This window comes from Notolabrus celidotus, chromosome 7 (genome assembly GCF_009762535.1).
Source record: "Notolabrus celidotus isolate fNotCel1 chromosome 7, fNotCel1.pri, whole genome shotgun sequence".
NCBI classification, from domain to species: Eukaryota; Metazoa; Chordata; class Actinopteri; order Labriformes; family Labridae; genus Notolabrus; species Notolabrus celidotus.
Window position 1 is genome coordinate 14,808,298 of NC_048278.1, and position 21,272 is coordinate 14,829,569.

A 21,272-nucleotide genomic window follows, 5' to 3' on the forward strand; every position below is an offset into this window, starting at 1 on the left:
GGCCCCTCCCTATGTGTATTTGAATCAGTACAATTTGAAGTAACAGTTATGCTAATAGCGTGCTAATAACGTGTGTTATGCTAAAAACGATCCAAAGCTTAAACTCTGCATGACCTAATATGTCCAGTTATTAACCTTAGTTAATAGTAGGACTTACCGTGTATGCATACTGCTTTTGTCTACACTAGAATCTACCTTGCATTATTACATGTGTTGTAATGGAAAAATCGTTTAGCAAGTTAGCACAAGCTAACCGCCAGGGGTGTTTGGCTCCTACCTGTTCATCAGAAAGCAGGTCAACTCCACGTCATACCCAGCTGCTCCCAAAGTGCCCGAAAGCAAGTGAAAGCCAAGCCGCTTTCACCCCCGTTTTTCTCATCTTACACAACACACCTGCTTCCTGTTGGCACTGTCAAAAATAAGGGATTCAAGAAACTTATCAGAGAACTAAATCCCAGATACAAACTAAAAAAACCACCTGTTTTCTTCAACTTCCACTCAGGACCAAAAATCTGCCTTTAAATTTAAATTGAATAATGATTTCATATTTATTGTGCTGATTATCAATATCAAATTATATGAAAATTTTATTGAGATAACAACTTTTTCAATATCGCCCAGCTCTACTTCTGGGCACAGAACCTGTGGATAGGAAACATCTGGTTTTGCTCCAAAGGAAACAACATCTATCCAAAAATAACTCCTGAGCTAAATAGTTCATGGAAATTCTCATTGAGCACTCTATCTGTTTTGGTCTTTATCAGGTTGGACATCACTTCAGTTTCAAGGCAACCACTGTAAACATGAGATCAAATAGATCATATTGTTTGTTTTCCATCCAGGAGTAGTAAAAAGAAAACATTGAATATGTTTATAAATTAGTTTTAGAGGTGAAGGTATGCAGTTGTTGCTACATTTGGAGAAAGCCAGCTCAGATGTTTGGCCTTGTAAGCTATTCATGTAGGCTAGGCTAAGGCTGCTGCCTTTAGTGCCATATCAACTTTGCAGAGCTGAGAGATTGCCATTGTTCCTTGGATAAAACAAATATGCATTCTGTGGTTTAACTTTTTACAAGAGCATCACATAAGATTTCTTAAAAGTGAACCCTTTGACCATCACAGGCCTAAGTGTTTTCACAGGCTGTATTTGCATTTTTGAAATAACCAACAATCTGAAGAGCCTTTTGTGTTGAAAGTATTGCATTTTAAAATATGTGTTTTGTCTATTTTCAGTTCAGACCTGTAAGGAACAACTTTAACTCACTGGTAGCACCTGTACCACATGGCAAGATTGGAGGGTAAGCTTGGTTTGTTGAGCCTAAACCCTGAGTTTACCCATGTCACAAAGCTGGCCACATTGAGAACAGAGTTATAGATTGAAATTGTCGTCATTTCAATGATTAAATCCTAACAATGTACCTGGCAGGCAATATGAATCCACAGCTGTTGAAATATGAGCATTTTTGGATTCAGAACTGTAACATATTTAATGACAAAGATTGTGCACTATGTCTGCATCCATCACTGGAGCCTGTGTGCATCTAGGATGCTTCAATTAAAGTCATGAATACAATCCTCCCCTTCCAGTTTCCCTAGACTCATTTTACCTGTTTGCTTCAGATAAGATTGACTCTTTAAATTTCAGCAGATCCTTGGTATAGTATAACAGTCATAAGGGATCATCGTTTAGCATTACATTAGTTCAGGTTTGGTCTGAAAATCCTGCTAAGTCCATTAAACTGGTTTCGCAGCTAAAACCATTATACTACTATTGATTAGCATATTAGATTTAGATTTATCACAGATTAAATCAAATTAATTAACTAATTATGTGTCTATTTAGCAAAATGCTACAGTTATGTCAGTTTTTTGTGAAATTGAGGTATCTGACATAAATACAGTTTCTGCCTGTACGTACTCCTGGAATCCTGACGTTGATTGTTAAGTTAGAGAGTTGTACTGTGTCTAGTTTTCCATGGTGGCTTGGAAGTGCAATGCAAAATTAATAAAATCTGACACATTTTTACAAGTAGTGAGACAAAAAAGTTTACAAGTCACAGAAAATTTTTACCATTCCAGAAACAAAATTACAAACGGCAGATTCTGAAGGAATAGGAATTTACCAATAATTTCAAAAGAAAAGACACATGTAATATGAAATTGTGTAACAGACATGACCTGGATGACTGAGAACCTTCCACTTAAATATTTTGAGTCAGACTGATAAGAGAACACCTCAAAATATGTTCCTGCCAACCACAGCTATATTTGATTTGAAATTTCAAAATAAAAAACATTAGAAATTTAGCATATACATTTATTTTGAAATTCCAAATCAGACATGGCTGTGATGGGCAAGAACATATTTTCAGGTGTTCTCTTATCAATCTGAATCAAATATTTGAGTGGAAACAGGGTTGTTAATGTCAAATATATATTTATTCCCTGGCTGTTGCACATTTTCATATAACAGACGTCTTTTATTTTGAAAATCGTTGATACATTCCTTTTCAGTCAAAACTGACGTTTGTAAATTGTCTCAAATGTAAAAGTGTTTCTGATATTGTAAATTTGTTTTCTTCAATGTACATTTTTTTGGCCTTGGTAAAAGTGTTTTGCTAGTGTAAATCTCTTTTATAAAATGTAAAAATGTTTTCCAAAATTTAAATTTGTCTCCAACTTTGTAAAAGTGTTTAATCTTTTGTAAGTTTGCATTGCACTTCCCAGCCACTGTAGTTTTCTCATTAGTAACAAATGGTGGCACTCATTGTTTGATAAAATCAATAAATCAATTGACAAAGTACCACAATCATTTCCTGGAGGATTCCTCAGTTCCTCAAATGCAGCAGCAGTGCAGATTTTTATCACTATAGCTTTCATGTATTCATCATCTTTTTCTCATTATGTCACTCTGACCGAAGCAGACAGCCAGTAATTGTTTCTTTCTATGCAAAAGAAGTGGCAAATAATGCAATACACACCTCTTTTCATATGTGTACGCACAGAGCCTGAAGCAGAATTTGAGTTAACAGAGAAAGTTGATGACTTGCTTTGTGGTACCTTTTAACTTTAGGCAGAAGTCGTTAAACAACAAAGATTGAAATAGCAGCTGTCGAACTGTTAGGCAAGATTGGTCTTCTGCAGGTCTGCACCTAACCTTGCATTGGTTAATAACCTTGTTTTGTATATTGCCAATATAGGTGATTGGAGCATGCTTAGAGGCTTTAGTTTGAATTGCATTTGATTTTCTGATGTGCAGTAAGTTTACAGAGTGCTTGTGTTTCTGACCTGAATCCAACATAAATCCAAATTGCTGTTCTTCTTCATCAATTGGCTTTTATCTACGATTTTTTAGTTCCTCCCTGCTCTTGAGAAACACGTCTATGACATGTAGAAATGGATATATTTATATTTGTAATTCACGCAACAGACACAAATGAAACTGATGGCTATCTTGGGCTTCATCTGAGGGACCAAATTGTATAATTGAACGGCATGTGAATGAAGGGCATCCAAATGTTAACATGCCAACAGGTTCACATGCTTCATGAGGTTGCAGCACTTTTTCTAATATGTTTTGAGCAGTGGCCACTGGCACTGACAGATTGTGGAGCCCTAGCTTTCAGTTCAGGTTTTGTTGTATGTAACCAAGTTAGGTCTGAGAGGGAACTCCAATTGGAGAAAATTACCAAAGACGCCACCTTGGGACTCTCCCCCAAAGAATATGAAATAGATAGCCTATTTATTACTTGACCCTTTTAACAGAGGGTTTCCCCGTTAAGAAATTACAGGCACGTTTCAAATATGAATACAAAGGTGTGCATTCCAAACATAAATATATCCTTTATCTCTTGCCAAAAGTTATTTAAACACAATCTTTATTAATTTAGCAATATATAACATTCATCATAACACCCTGGAGGCACACTGAGCAAACTCACATAATTAACTTCACTGAGCAGAACACTATTGAATACGTGTTACTGAGCAAACACAGTTAGTGAGCAACACTACAGAATACACTGATGCAGAGCAGCACCTTGACTAAGCAGCAATACTGAATACACTGTTGTGAAGCCACCACAGATACTGAGCAACACTGTTACGGAGCAACTGCCTTAAAACTTTTTCAGTATTCTGCACATATACGTGGGTGTCTGGAGTATTAACACACTCACAGAATGTGAAATAAGCCCACAAAGCCTTAATTAGTGGTCCACTTGTGTCTGATCACTCACAACCAGACGCTCTGTTCAAAATCTGTGACCGCCAATTTTGTAAATATACCTGCCTCCTCACCTGGTCCCTCCAACGCTACCTTCAGAGCCACACCTTCAGAGCCACACCTTCAGAGCTACCCTAAAGCCTGTCATGGATTTACTCAAATGAGAATGAACTGCTACATGTAGGACTATGGAATTGAGTTTCACTGTAGACCATTAGCGACATCACTCTCTGAGCTCGTCGATAACAGTGATAACCCTCTAAAACAAAGTTAAAAATAAATAGTTTCCAAATACAACTGACAGACAGCGTGTTACTCAGCATAAATTCTACATGCACCTGGAACAGGAAGAACTGCAGAGGGCAAGGGGGAGCCCACGCAGGTACATCTTCCTAGAAACCTACTGCAGAGGCACTTTAGAGAAAAAGAAAGGATGCAAAGTAAAATACATAATGCTTTAAACTGTGGTATAAAACAAATCATTAACCCTTGAGGTATCTTTTGGTTTCCACAACTGAACATTTCAACTCCTGCCTCACTGGCTTCTCCCAGGTGTCTTGCATCAGAAACTAATTAGGTGTGCAAGCTGTGTGATGTCAGGCAGTCTCTTCCGTATGACGCTCTAATCTTCCAGATTAAATAACATGTCATTACACAGATAAAATGTGTGCTTCTCTGTCATATGTTCACTTGGCAACAAGAATCACTGCAGCTTGGTGTGTGTTGCCTGGTCATGACACCACGGGTCTGCAGGCTTACATAGAAACCCATAGGAAAATAAATTTAGAGAGGAGATCTCAAAATTGTTTCATTTATGTCTCCTCGACAACTATGAGAGCCCCACATACAGAGGGTGCATCTCAAAGCTCTAAACTGCAGTCTCCTCGCTCCTCTGCCGAACCGGAAGTAGTTACTGACACATCATTTTAACTTGAGTCCCAAAGCTCTAAATGCTGCTGGAGGAGAGAGGAGACTGATCGGAGGAGGGATAATCGAGGAAACACAAGAGCAGACTTTGCGGAAGTCTTTTCTCTGACAGACACGCCCCCGTATAGAATATCACTCACTGATTGGACGCTGCAGCAGCTCGGGCTTAACCAAAATTTAACATCATCTGAGTTTAATAATAGAAAAAAGACAGACCTTAAAACAGTCACTAAGGGTCCCCTGAAACAGATCATAAACATACGTTGGTTTCTAAACAGTCTGTATGTGATGAGCTGAGATTAAAATGTCTGATGTGAGTTTTAAACACAAAATACTGAACGCAAAATCATAAATTCAATATAACAGAGGATGGATTATTTTAAATCTGATTGTTTTTGTCAGATTCACTGTCTAACGAAAAAGAGTAATAGAGTCTAATATCATAGATAGAATATATATTAATGATCAGTTATTCCTCCTGTTAGTTTCCCTGTTTGTTGTCATTTTCTTCATGAATAAAAGTCTGACAGTAAAGTTTGTCTGTTAGTAAAAACACTTGTTATATTTCCTGTCAGGTTAATAAAGTTTCATAGAAGGCAGATCATTAATGAGCACGGGGTTTGAAAAGAGTTGCATGGTTTCTATTTTCCCTTAAAGTAATAAATAATTTAATAATGAGGCATTTTACTGATGAATCAATCCGTGATGCTTCAGGACAGAATAAACAGAGATCAGATTATCTTCATGTGCAGGTGTGTGTTAAACAGGTAAAGCACAGAGACAGAGCTGTTTATATTTATCAGAGTTATTACAGTGAACATGCGTGCAGACACAAACAGCTATTAAAGCCGTCATCACAAACCGACGTCGCTTCACGTGACGCTCCGGAGGAGAGGACGTCTCATTTATCTAAATACAAATCTCCTCTCTCCTCTCTCCTCTGGTTTCATTTCCTTGCATCTCTGGTGGGTGGGACTAAGACGCGAGGAAACGACGCGAGGAAATAACATGAGGATGGACGTTTAGAGCTTTGAGATGAACCCAGAGGCTACAGTCCTCGTCGCAGGGGTCGCCCATTTCCTGCATGTCTTCCCCCGCTCAATGCTCCCCACATTTCTTATCTCGCTTCAGCTGTCCTGTCAAATAAAGGCAAAAAGGCCAAAAATATATTTTAAAAAAGAGAAGAAAATTAGCCATTAATGAGATCTCTCATTTGAGTCTCAAATAAGACTCATGTCATGGTCTCAACTATTTTTCCTAATGAATTTTAGGAGAAACTAATGAGAAACCAATGGGAACAATTTGAAACTTGAATGAGGCTCAAGTGAGAATCTCAATTTCGTCTCCGGAGACATAGAAGAGAAAGCCTTGAGCAGTAAAATTTTCCTCTGGGAAGCAATACACAGTACATATGCTTTATACATCAAATTTAAGAAGAGCATCTTGTGTTGCATCATCACAACTTTGTATTACATAGCCTAAACAAAATATTTCTACCTAATGAGTTTAGACTTTAAAAAATATCAGTACAAGGCAGATAAATGTGACGTGCTTTGTTGCATTTTCAGAACTAATCTTCATAACTTCTAGGTGTAGATAGAGCTGGGGGATATTGAAACATGTTATCAGGATTAAAATTTCATATCAGTCGATATCAACAGTTATCAAGATACATGTTTGATGATTATTTCATTTAAATTAAAAGGCAGATTTTTGGTCCTGAGTGGAACTTGAACAAACAAAATTCTTAGCTTGTATCTGGATTTAGTTCTCTGATAAGCTTCTTGAACCCCTCAATTTTGATGGTGCTAACAGTAAGCCGGTCTTTTGTGTAAGATAAGACTTTAGTGACGTTTTAGTTTATAGACCCCTTTTTTCACAGGTTGAGGTGATTTGATTTAAATTTACAACAATGATATATCCAATTGTGTACTGTGTGTCAGTTTATAGAGCATTGTTTTTAGTAGTGCGCTCCCTTTTAAGGTTACTTAGGGTTACGGATGGTCATGATGGACATTAAACATGTTAACAGCAGAAGTTGCCTCTGTGCTCTTCCGTTACCCACATCCTGGAAGTATATTTAATGGGAAAGTGTATAAGTTAATAGTTAACGCAGAGTCAGCATAGTGTTAGACTAACGACTTTGCTTTGAGCTGGTCAGTTTTTAGTTTTCTTCACTGTCACTAGTTTCAGCTGTTTTTACATTCCACTCCAAACGTCTAAAGCCCGTCTACCTCTCAGCCTGTGACATGATTGGCCGTTCAATTCCATCTCCTTCCTCTGGCCATTGTTGGGTGCGTTTAAGGTACAATAGCGCCCCCACCCTTTCCAGTGATTGGGGGTGTAACTACCGGTTTGAAAATATGGAATTTTTATCAAAAATTATTTAAATTAAAATCACAATAGTTGTTGTCATCCACTTATCGTCTAGCCCTAGGTGTACACACATACAGTGTTTTGACAACTCATTGTTGCTTCCAAAACAACTATGGTATCTTCTGCCTTGAGAGATAACAAGTTTAAACAGTGCTTTAATATACCACTGAAAGTAAAAGATCATCCTCATACCCTTTTTCTCTTCAACCAAAACTTGGTGGGTTCATTCGAAGAAATCATGTAGACATTCTCCCATGACTTATGAATATCCTTTTTGTCCATCTGCTACCCGGTGAAGGTCAAGGAGAGGAGGGAAGCAATGGTGTCTCAGCTGACTAACATGCTCTGTGGCTACATCTGTATTCCTCTAACCTCACATGCCCGGCTTGTGATATCCGGCATTTGAGTGGCAAGGGTAAGCCTTTGATTTGAAGATGTTTTCTTCCCGCTGGGTGGTGGGCTGCTCTACAAAATCATAACATGGCACAATGGGCCTCTTGTTGTCAGATGATTAGGCAGACTGGTGTGTGTGTGGTGTGGTGTGTGTGTGTGTGTGTGTGTGTGTGTGTGTGTGTGTGTGTGTGTGTGTGTGTGTGTGTGTGTTTGTGTGTGTGTGTGTGTGTGTGTGTACATGTGTGTGTGTGAGAGAGAGAAGGTCTGTGTAGTCTAGTTTGTCTGACAGCAGTTTCAAGAAACAATACATGTCAGAGTTGGTAAATAAGCAGTCTGACTGGCAGAGGCTTTTGATTCCAAGACCTTTTCAATATTGTGTAAGAATGTCAGTGTGTTGATTGGGAATTTGGCAAAGGGCCCACACATAACCGGATGAACTATAGTCAGAAAAAATCCGTTCACAGTTTAGTCTTGTCTTTTTTTTTTGTCAGTTTTTGTTTATTTATTGTTTTTTTTGTGTTTTTCTTGGTGTTTATGTCTCATTATTCGTGCATAGGAATGTAAGTGTGAATATTCCCATATTCTGAGTGAAGGGTCCCAGTGTGTCAGTGTGCCAGTTCCCACGGCAATCTAAGCCTATAGCAGCATAACTAAGAACTGGTCAAAGCCTGAGTCAGCTCTAACTATAAGCTTTATCAAAAATGAAAGTTTTAAGCCTAATCTTTAAAGTAGAGAGGGTGTCTGCCTCCTGGACCCTGACTGGAAGATGATTCCAAAGGAGAGGGGCCTGATAACTGAAGGTCCTACCTCCCACACTACTTTTAGAGACTTTTGGTATGACAAGCAGGCCTGCATGCTGAAAGCATAGCGTTCTAGAGGGGGTAATATGGCACTATGAGCTCTTTAAGATACAAAGGTGCCTGACCGTTAAGAGCTTTGAATGGATGGCAACATTGTCAGTTTTTTGTTAATTTATTGTTTTTTTGTGTGTTTTTCTGGGTGTTTATGTCTCTTTTTCTATGTGTTGGAATGGGTGAATATTCCCACATTCTGAGTTAAGGGGTTATTGTTAATGACAGCGTGTCTGGCCAGCAGGGACACACAGGTACGTGGCCGCGTTCTTCTCTCACACACATTTCTTTGCTTCAAACAAAGAAACTCTTTGTTCACACATCCTCGCAGTGAGACTCGCGCGAAAAGACTGACTGAAATTTAGAAACATATGTGCTCCACAGCCAATTACTATCTACTCTCTAATACTAAATTATTGTTTTTTTGTGCATGGTTGCAGCTACTCCTCTGGCATTATTACAGCTCAAGCAACAGCAAATTAGGTCGGCGAGGGGCAGGGGAAGCACTACATGGAAGAAAACCCATTTTGAAACAAAAAAGAGAAACAGAGAGAAACAAAAAAGGTAAATATGACTAATTAAATTAAACATAGCTGGGCTTGAGGGAGGCTTAGGTAAGTACTGTGGAGAGACAGGATGTGAGAGGTTGGGCTGGGAATAGAGGCAGGATATTTAACTGCATATCAGGTCATAGAAATCCAAGCCCTTGGGCACACCCGAACCAAACATGTCCCACCAAATAAGGTGCGAGCGCAGAGACAAGCTCTGACCTTTGAACTTCAACCTCCCCATGTTTTGGAAGAGGTCAAGATGTCATGTCTACCTCTCTGGCATGTGGAGCCCTGAGGGGAGTGTTTTTAAGCTGCATTGGCAGGCAAGGAGATAATGGGTGATAAGACATTTGTTATTGTGTGTCATTTTTACAGAGACATTTAGGCAGTTTACAGCTCTGATGGTGGTCTATTTTGCATGAAATGAGGTGGAAGGTTCATGTCTGGACTGTATAATGACTTTATAGTGAAAGAAGAGGTGATTTTCTGAGTTTCTAGGTCAGCTGAGGGCTGATGTATTGCAACCTTACCACTTCTTTGGTTATTACTGTTACTGTATGAAATCCAATGAATCAGAAGTATATCATGTAGTCCACTTAACCAGCTTCCCCTTACATTAATCTCCTTCAAAATGTTTCCCCGCGGACATTAAAACTGATATTTAGCAAGCAAATTTGGAGGCACAAAAGAAGATTCCACCTTAGGCAGAAATCCTGTAAGATTCAAAACTTAGCTCCATAACAGCAAATTGAGATAGGTTAAAATTAGTTTTATTATTCCCTTCTTCTCCAGCGGTGACCCCCTCCCTCTTCTTCTCATTTCTGTTCTGGTTTCTTTCTGTCTGCCCATGTATTTCGCTCCGCTGTCTCCCTCACACATATCAGGAATCACCAGTGTATGTCCAAAACAATAAGATTCTCCTCTTCTTTTGGCTAAAAAGGAACGCAATTAGGGCTGCTGAATTTTACTCTTTGGCAGCACTGTGTCTGCTACAGCCTCAGGGCTCTCTTGATATGGATGGGATTATTATAGCGTAGACGTGCAGCCACTCTGCTCTTGCGCGATCCCAAAACAAATGCACACACACTTGATCTATTTTTCAAAATGATTAATGCCAATGTATGATGCCACCTTTTTTTGGCACAATCAGTTTTCTGCTGGGTGGGCTCAATGGGGTAGAACTAGGCCACAAGAGACCGTGCTTCTGTCTATGAATGTGAGCAACCTCTTGAGTACCACAAATGCAGGTAGCCAACCAAATGGTGCTTTAAAAAAGTACTTAGTTCAATGCACTGAATCTGACCTAAAAAAACTCCAGATAAGAGCAGAGGTTTGGGTGACACAAGTAAACTGATATATGGTACATAAAATGAATGTTCTCTGGCATTGGCTCACAAAATGTGATCATCATTTAACAAGAGATGTTTGATGAGTGAAAATAGGTCTAAACAATAGACTATAATTAATGGACGTAGTATCCTTGATGTCACCCATCTGTTTTTGAAGCATTGTTTTGAAAACAATCGTCAGCGGGATCCATATTGGAACTGCTGAATGCAATCTAACGTCTGTCAAGCTAGTGTGAGGAAAAGAGCTCGCTATGAGCCCCTCGCCAACAGCTACAGTGTTCCCACCTGTCAGTCAAGTCAGTCATGTCCTAAAATGGGCAAAACTCGTAATCTTAACATCTTCTGAACTGTCGCGTTATAAAAAAAATTACCCCAATACAGTATGTGCCGATAGAGAAATTAGCAACTCAGACCTAAGCCTTTTTTTTTAGCCAGGCTTGAAACATGTTTATTATTACTGGAAATATCGTCTTTTTTGAATTGGTGTGTTCGTGGCTTCCGGTGTTTCTGCAGCCAGCCTCAAGGGAGCCTCACTTCTCCACTTCCGCACATGCGCTTCATATTTTGAGTTTGCCGCTTCGTCCAAACCCATCACTTAAATGGAGCTTTATCTCGATCAAAAGTTTTTCTTTTGATTACTGAATTGAAAGATAGCCCTCCCTTGTGCCTTCATGTCCAAAAGAAACTGCGCTAAAGTGCCCTCTTGGATTAGATAAAAGATTAGAAATTGCCTTCACTGGTGCCCTTTCATTGGAATATGCATGGAAAGTACCTGCTAGATCCCCCTCCAATGTACAAAACATAAAAAAGTGTCCTCTGGATGCCCCTCGAATGCACAAAACCCTAAAAAAAAAACTTCCCTCTGGATGCCCCCTCAATGTACAAATCATAATAAAAATGCTCCCTGGATGTACAATTTAAGTGGAGAGGGTCTTTAAAACTCCTGTGAGAAACTTGCAGTTTCTGTTGATTTTGGTGCCCCAAGTGGAGGAAATGATCCATACTGATTTTGTCAGTTTTACATGGGAAATTGGTGTTTCTTGACAAAATATCTCATCCTGTATCAGTCCCCAAGATTGTCTGCAGAGGAATGTGAAAAGGGCTGTATCAGTGGCATTCAGTTATCCACTTGGTCTGACACCTAACCCCCACCAGCGGTTTCAGACCTTAAAGATAACTATAGGAATATTTACTGTTTGGTGGTCTTGATTGCTTTTATAGGCATTAAACAGACATCGTTATTAATATCAGTCAGTTTCACAACCCCCTAAAAAATACTCACAGGAGCTTTAAAGTAAGAAGACACATTTAATAAAAGTTGAATATTTTTGGAATGCTTATTTCCTTCCATGGGAAGAATAAGATGAGATGAGTAAGAGTTTAAAATGACTTTCAATTAGATGAATAAAAAATGAAGCTACAGCCAGCAGCTATAGTTAAAGGGTAAAAACACAAAAAGGAAGATGAACCTTTTAATGATCATAAATGAGTTCCATTTGGGTTTTCCAGTCCTCACTGTGTGGTCTGTCTACTGAAATCACAAATGTTCTGTGAGGGTTACAGTGCTATTCCTCTACTTTGCTTCACAGTCAGTATGGGCCATATTAGGTTAGCTCAGAAAAGCCCCAGGCTAGCTGTTTTCAGTCTGTGCTAAGCTTAGATAGGCGATACTTGCATGAGCCTCAGATTTACCTTAAAGACAAATAAGTGGTGACAATCCTCCCATCTAAATCCGAGAAACATCATAAATAAGAATACGTTCCCTTAACTGCATGTTGAAGTACATCTATATTGCTGCAATATGGATGTTTTTTAGACATTCAGTAAACATTTTTTTAAATTATTTTTAGCTCAATTTTAACTACAAATTGATTAATCATAATATTCACATTTAGCCTTGGTTTGGTCGAAATGTGTTTACTTAGATGCAAAAAAAATCATTAAGTGGGCCTCAAATATCTGCAATAAAACAATATTTTTCTTGTGCCTATACATTTTAAAGTGAGCATGAAACACATCTCTGGCTGTACAGCAATCGTCAGTAATGATAGGAATAATGAGAAGTCAGGGGTGAAATGGTGAAGCAAGAAAGATAAGGAAGTAACGAGGGTGAAAAAAAGAGATCAGAGCTGAATCAAATTGTGATTCTCAGGTCTTTTCTCTTTCTCATTCTTTCTCTTTCATGTGTCAGTCTGTTTTAAGGCACTCTCGCCACACGTTCACCTCATCCCTCATCTCTTTTATCTGCCTGTTTCAACTGCTAATCTTCACCTCGGCCTCATTTACAATTGCTCTTCTCCTCTGGGGAGCGTTAACCTCAGTCGTCCGTTCGCTGAGCCCTAAGGCCATGATTAGAGAAAGAGGAGACTGGGAGAGGGATAGACAGAAGAGGTGAGTAATGCTGAAGCAGTGGGTGGGTGGCTGGGGAGGGGCTCCATGTGTCTGCGATGCACAGAGGCCAGATGCAGTCAGTGACCCTTCAGTCAACGCCGAAACTATCTGTAGAGTGATACACCTCAACTCCAAAAAGTGATGCTTTACAATAAAAGTAACAGCTTTTCAACATTCACTCTCGAGCTGGGCGATATTGAAAAATATGTCATCACAAAAAAATATTCATAACTGATAATTATCACAATAAATATCAAATCATTATTTAATTTAAATCTAAAGGCAGATTTTTGGTCCCGAGTGTAAGTTGAAAGAACCAAATTGTTAGCTTGTATGTGGATTTATCTATCTGATAATCTTCTTGAATCCCTCATTTTGACAGTGCTAACAGGTAGCAGATATTTTGTGTAAAATGAGATTTTTGTCAAGTTTTAGCTTGTAGATTCTTATTTTTCTCAGCTTGAGATCATTTGCATGATTTGATTTACATTTACATTTACAACAAAGATATATCAAACTGTGTACTGTGTATCAGTTTATAGAGTATAGTTTTTATTAGTGCACTGCTTCCGGCCCCACTACGATCTCTGTTTACTTTTCCAAAGCGATTCAGACCGTGTTATGTTAATCTACAGCTGATACATGTTACTGTTTATCAGAGGAGGAGATGAAATACATGGCCGATGTGCAGCCAATGAGTGGGGATCCTGGAAGTGCTGTAAATGCGGGAAATACAATGTTGCTGAGCGGAACAATCACAGGGCTTGCGGTCCGCGTCGATTCTATGGGTAGTTGCATTTAGGAAGAGGTGCATGTCAGCTACATGGGTAGGTCTCTGTGTAGGTACGGTTGCTACCCAGACCTCTGGCTAAGGCCACGGCGTCGATTCAACGCAGAAGTATAAATCAGCCTTTACCCTGCGACATGATTGGCTGTTCAATGCCTTCTTCTTCTTTGTCTGTTTGATGTTGGCTGGCAACTACCGTTTAAGGCAAATTAGCGCCCCCTCCCTTTTCTATTGGTTGGGGGTGTAATTACAGGTTTAAATATATCAAATTTTGATTGAACATTTGTTTCTTTATATTGAGAAAAAATATATTACAACAATTATCGTTATTATACTATCGCCCAGCCCTATCTAAAGTCTTTAAATAGCTGTGACATAAAATTAATGGTAAGTTTAAGGTTTGAGTCTCGTCAATTTGTTGCAAAGTAACAAGTTTCCTGCCTCTGGCTGGCTGTTCACTTCCAGGTGGATTTAAGTCAAACAGCGCTACAACCACAAACACCCCAGTGTCAGATGGCTGATAACCCAGAAGTCAAATAAAGGCTGGTCCCAGTGCACTATGGTGTCAGAAGTACTCAATGTTTATTTCAGGAGTGACTGTCAGTGTGAATTTCTGCTCTAGGTATGTGATAGACCACACACTCCCAGAGGCTGAAGGGGTAAACTAAATTTAACAAAATAAATAGCTACTGTGGGCACAACTGAGCGAATAAATGTTGAAAAAATACATTTCTTGGGTCTATTTCAAGTAAATAAGTAGCTTAACTGACAATATAATGACAATTTAATTGTTTTTTTTTTAATTATTCAGTTCATTTATTTTTCTGTTTGTTCAACTTTAAGGGTCAAACTTGAGTGGACATATTTATATTCCTGTTAACACTCCTCATCATTTATGCCACAGTGTTAATGTATGTTGTTAAATTTTGACATATCTCATAACACTTTCTTTTTTTTCTTTCTTTCTTCCATATGCTTTTTAAATAGTAAATGACTTGCTTTTCTAATACAGTTGTTTGTTATTTTTCTCTTAACTTGGTAGATCCTTCTCTACAGGACTGTTTGAGCTCCCTCCTCCCACCCATTGTCCCCTGTAGGAAAATTGATACAGACTTAATGTTGTTTTCTCTTCTATTGCCTTTTCCTTTAATCACTCCATCCTCTGTGCCCTCTCCCACCATTGTTTTCATCATTGCTTCTCCTGTCTCTCAGCTTCTCTAGACAACCTACTTTATCTTTCTCTTTGACCCTGCACATGCCAATCCTCCCTCATATCCAATCCTTAGTCTTGACCTCTACCCTCTAATCAATCTTGGTGCCTCCTTATATCCGTTTTATCTCTGGCCATCATTCCTCTCTCTAACCTCACAGATCCTTCTTTCCCTGTTATCTCTAGATTTCTGCATCTCTTCCTCTTTCTACCCCCAACTATCCTGTAATTCGATGTCTCTATTCACCTCTTCTGTCTGCTTGCAGACTGTTCACCCTCCACTCTGATCATCCCTTATATTTCAAAAATATAAATAAAAAATTCAAACCTACTTACGTCTCCTTGCCTGCCATCAGGCCACTCTGATCATTCCTTCCAGCTTTGGTTCTCCCCCTTCTCCCCCCTCCTCCCCCTTCCTTCCCTCCCTTGCTGGTTCCTGACCTCCATCCTCTCTGTGATCATCCCTCCAGAGTTGAGGCCATCTGTTCCTGCAGGAGAACTAAGCTCATCCTGGTGCCCTACGCCAGCCAGGATGTATGCATTTATGCATATGTGTGCCAATTTATTTCTGTGTGTGTGTGTGTGTTAGTGTGTGTGTGTGTGTGTGTGTGTGTGTGTGTGTGTGTGTGTGTGTGTGTGTGTGTGTGTGTGTGTTAGTGTTTGTGTGTGTGTTAGTGTTTGTGTGTGTCTATGTGTGTGTTAATATGTGACTGCATTTTCCTCTGTGAACGTCCAACTAAAAATTAAGGGTCGCTGAATATTCATGAGATAAGGGTGGGGTACCATTTCTACCTTTATAGAATTACCTTTCAGACATCAACCATCAGTGATGGATTGCTGCACAAACAAGCTCACTTTTATGTCTTCAGCATGGTGGAAGCATATGGATTTTATGGAGATAATTAAAGCTAATGAGGCTAATACCTGTGTATGCTCTTTTCTCTGAGCATGTGTCAGTGTATGTGCGTGAAACTGTGTTTGCATGTTAAAGTGCATGTGTACCCACATGTGTATGTGGTGAGTACAGTAAGAGTTCAGGCCCTCAGTGCTCTTCCTGCTCGATTAGGAAGTAAACAATGTTTATTCAAGAGCAGCTGTCTGTGGGAGATGCAGTGACACACACCACCAAACACACAAACACACATGCACACATCAGATGAAAATTAAGGCTTGGAAAAGTGAGAAAGTGATTAGTGGCTTTGTCAAGCAAGAAGGAGAGGCCCCTGTGGAAAATACACACATAACATAAATGCATGCTCAACTGAAAACACAGGGAACAAATAAATGCAATAGATTCACATGCAGCCACTTCACCAAAGACAGACTAGCACTTAAAATGGCCATCGACATCCAATTCAGGGTTATTGAGAATCATGGGTCTCATTGTACAAAGGCTTTCATGGCAGCATTGACTCTTCAGCCTTTAACTGAAATAGAATGTGGAACTTAAAGTGAACTCTATCCAAATGAAAAAGGAGGACCACACTTTGACTTTTACTCTTCATAGAAAAATGTAAACAGGCTGCAACATCTTTCTTTCCCTTTCATTCATTTCTGCTCCAATCATTATTAATAGTGACTAATACCAGGAAGTGGTAAAAGCAGTTCAAAAGCTTGTATGATTTAAATAAAACCCTCTACTCAACAGATGTCAGAATTTTGAGCCACAAAAAGAAACCCGTTCTGATTTCCAATAATGGGCACAACATTGGCTTTTCAGTTAAGATATGAAAGAAAAACTTCAAAATCTGCCTTTACAACCGAAACAGTCTACCCACCTCTTCCTCTGCAGCATTCATGAGTCTTTCCTCTTGTCTCAACTGCAGCTGTGCAAATTCTTCCTCGGGGTGAATCCACTACTGGCAAGAAGGTCTGCATTACAAGAATGACCCAATTTATCAGACACAGCACTCACTGTTGATACATCTAATTAAAATCAGCTTACAACTCTTATGAAGGACATTGGTAATCATATTTACCCTATGAGCTTTCAGTCATTCTTTCCCCATGTGTCAAAGCAGAATAATCCATCACATACTTGTCATATTTGGATCTTTTCCACCAAGTTTTATCATGTCACTGCCAAGCTTCTATGAGTTCTCTTTGCCTTTTAATTCTTGTTTTGCTATTCATTTACAATTCTCGAAAATTGACAATTCTGAGTAAGTATACAGCTGAAATTTGCCCATGTTTTTTGTTTGTTTGTTTTTCTGCTACTGTGCGTTACTAAGGTGTTAATGTATATTTGTGAGGGGCTGACCATAGACTATATAAACAAAATGGACATAGTATCCGTGACGTCACCCATCTGTCCCTGAGCCCTGTTTTGAAGGCAATCGTCAGTGGGTACCACATTGGAAACGCTGAACACAACCTAACTTCGTCCGAGCTAGTGTGATGTAAAGAGTTATAAAAAAATCCTCCCCCCGTCAGTGTGTTGATAGAGAAATTAGCTACACAGATCGTAACCTTTTTTTGAACCAGGCTGCAAACATGTTTAGTATTGCTGCAAATATCCTCTTTTTTGAATTATTGTGTATGAGGTTTACGGTGTTTCTGCAGCCAGCCTTAAGCCGATGCTTGATGAACTGCTGTTTTTAGCACTTCCGCATGGGCTTCATATTTTAAGATCAGAGGTTGCCACTTGGGGCTGACACTTAACTTAAATCCCATTAATCTGCAGTTGCAAGAAAAAGTATGTGAAAGTATGTATTTGGGATTACCTAGATTTCTGCATAAATTGGTCATAGCATGGGTTCTGATATTCATCTATGTCACAACAATAGACAAGCACTGTCTGCTTAAACTAATACCACAAAAATAGAATGTTTTCATGTTTTTATTGACCACACCATGTAAACATTCACAGTGCAGGGTGGAAAAAGTGAAAACCCTTGGCCAGACAACTTCCTCAGGGAAATAAAAAAAGAAAACAAAAAATAATTAAAGTCTATGAATCCCAAGATAAATCACTACAATGAGCCTGTACTACTATTTTGATTCCAACAGAGGGCGCTGTCTACATTTAGTAGCCTCTGAATGTCACGTTTTTTAATCAAGAGTGGACAAATAAATACTTTGTCACAAGTGTCGGTTCAAAGGCAGTTTGTTTGATATGCCCAGAGAGTATCGCAGTGTTCAAGTAATACAACATTAAGACACACTTTTCAACTAAGCATGCTAACTATGCCACAAACTTGTCATTGCGGGAGAGAGAAGAAAAAGCCGTGAAATTATCTTCCAATTTAATTGCCAAGCAGAATATTTTTACAAAGCAGACAACCAACCAAGAATCGGCCACGAAAGTAAGCTACATGCTTTCACACAAGCTTCCAAAACAGAGCAAGCCGTTCTCTGACGGTGAATTTTTGAATGCTCTCAAGAACAAATCTATAACAATACATGTTTCATTAATGACCTTTGTTATGGCCTTTTTCCACTATACAGTTCCAGCCCTACTTGACTCGACTCGGCTCTACTCAACTCGACTCTACTCGGTTTGGGTACCTTCTCCACCAGCCCAAGTACTGTCTCACGGTGGGCGGGGTCGTCATAACACAGCTGCGCAAAACCTCGTTCACGTCATTTTGAACGCTAAACAAACACAACAATCACAAACAATGGAGGACATGGAGGCAATGGTGTACTTGCTGCTTGGTCTGTGGCCTTTTTGTCGCAGGCCGAGCGAGAGAGGAAAGCAAAAGAAGAGCAAAAGAGTACTGATGCCGTTTTTAAAAAATGGCGGGTTTGATTCCTGTGTTGGGCGTCGCGCTCATGACTTTTCGGTGACAACATTCTCTGACCAATCAGTGGCCGGCAGTCCGCCGACGTCACCTTTTAGTATCGGCTCAGCTCGCTTGGAACCAGAGCAGAGCAGGTATGAAAAACTGGTATCTGGCACGAGGTACCGCGCCTGTGGAAACTGAACACAAACCAAGTAGAGTCGAGTCAAGTCGAGTAGAGTAGGGCTAAGACGGGCCGGTGGAAAAGGGCCATTAGGGCATATCATGGTGCATATCATACAATTGGCATATATTGGCTAATTAAAAAGATGCTTCTGCATTCAAGGGGACTGTCTTATGAGTTTTATTTTAATTGTAACCTCAGAGAACACCAGATTATATATATATATATTTCTGTTTATTTTCTGAAAGAAAGTTAAGCCCTCTTAACTGGTGAATAGCCTATTGTAAAGCAATCTGTAATGTCTACCAAATCCCTATGTTTAACCTACTTCAGCACTGTGTAGACATGTGTTTCATGTTTCAATTAATTTGTCCAATGTGTGGCCCTTCGCCTCATTATCTAAGTCAGTATGGCCCTCAGGAAAATAATGTTGCCCACCCCTGCCCTAGGCTAAGGACTGCGGTAAGAACTCATTTGAGTCGAAAGTCTGCCTACCTGGTGCCCAATCAATAAGAGGAGATTGGTGGTGTTGGTTAAAGCTGACCTGCGCTATAAAAAACACCTTGCACAAAAGAGCTCTCAGAAGACCTATGATTAGAATTGTTGACTTGCATAAAACTGGAAAGGGTTACAAAAGTATTTCCAAAAGCCTTGATGTTCATTATCCACGGTAAGACAAATAAATCTATCAATGGAGAAAGTTCAGCACTGTTGCTACTCTCCCTAGGAGTGGCGGTCCTGTAAACATGACTGCAAGAGCACAGTGCAGAATGCTCAATGAGTGGAGAACAATCTTAGAGTGTTAGATAAAGACTTACACAAATATCTGGCACATGCTATGTACATGTTGATGAATCTATGATATGTTAAACACTGAACAAGAATGGAGCTCATGGGAGGACACCACAGAGTTTTAAGTTGGAAGGAACATGCAACACTATGTGTGGAGAAAAAATGCACAGCACACCAACATCAAAACCCCATCCCAACTGTGAAGTATGGTGGAGGAGGCATCATGGTTTGGGGCTGCTTTGCTGCCTCAGGGCCTCGACAGATTGCTATCATTGACGAAAAAATGAATTCCCAAGTTTATCAAGACATTTTGCAGGAGAACTTAAGGCCATCGATCCATCAATTGATGCACACTAGAAGATGGGGGATTCAACAGGACAACGACCCAAAGCACAGAAGTAAACCAACATCAGAAAGGCTTCAACAGATGAATATACACCTACTGGAGTGACTCTGTCAGTGTCTTGACCTCAACCCGATTGAGATGCTGTGGCATGACCTCACGAGAGCGATTCACACCAGACATCTCAAGAATATTCCTGAACTGAAACAGTTTTGTAAAGAGTAATGGTCTGAAATTCCTCCTGACCATTGTGTAGGTCTGATCTGCATCCACAAGAAACGTTTGGTTGAGGTTAATGCTGCAAAAGGAGGGTCTACCAGTTGGAATTGGTTGATTTTCTTTGTCTTCTGTTTTGAGGTTGATTTTACCACCAGATATCTTCCCAGATAGATCTCTGTCATATGAATATCACTCACAAAACATGTTTCATAAAAATGTACATTCAACATGTTCTTCTTTACTAAAAAATATTTTTTCAGCAATCTTCAAATACATGTTGAAACCTAACGTTAATTGCAACTTTGAAATATCAAAATGTTATGTTAATTTATTTCCAAGTCTGTTGGGTGACGTCATGCCACTCCTGACACAAAGGTTCAAGCATTCCAGCTTTTTCCCAAGGCTTGTCAGGTGATGACTAAATCAGATCTTCATTAAGTAGAATGGATTGTCCCTGGGTTAAAATTCAACAGACATTTACCCCTATACATTTTTTTTCTCAGCTTTTTTTAAAATATTATTCAGGTCTTCATTATACCACAAACTTAAGCTCTACACTTGCCTTTTCCCTATTGAAGGAATTTATTTCCCATCTACAGAAGAAAAACACTGTTGCTTTAACATTTATTTATTTATTCATTTATTGCCATTCTTATTTATTTTGCTGCTGATTCATTTCTTGGCAAAGGAAAACTGTGCCATCAAGCTTAGCTTGGTTTGCTTCCTTCTGTTTTTATTTTTTTCTCTCCCTCTCTTTTTTCTTTTCAAAGTCTTTTTCAGCCCCAGCCCATCCCTCTGCACATATGAGTTTAGAGCACAACTGAACAGTGTTAATTAAGAGGTTTGTTTGCACAAGGGCTAAAAGTCCTGATAAAATGAGGTTTTCCATTCGTCTAAAATGAAAGCTGCTCAGTGTGATAGTGCAGCTCAGGCTGAAATTAAAAACTGTTATT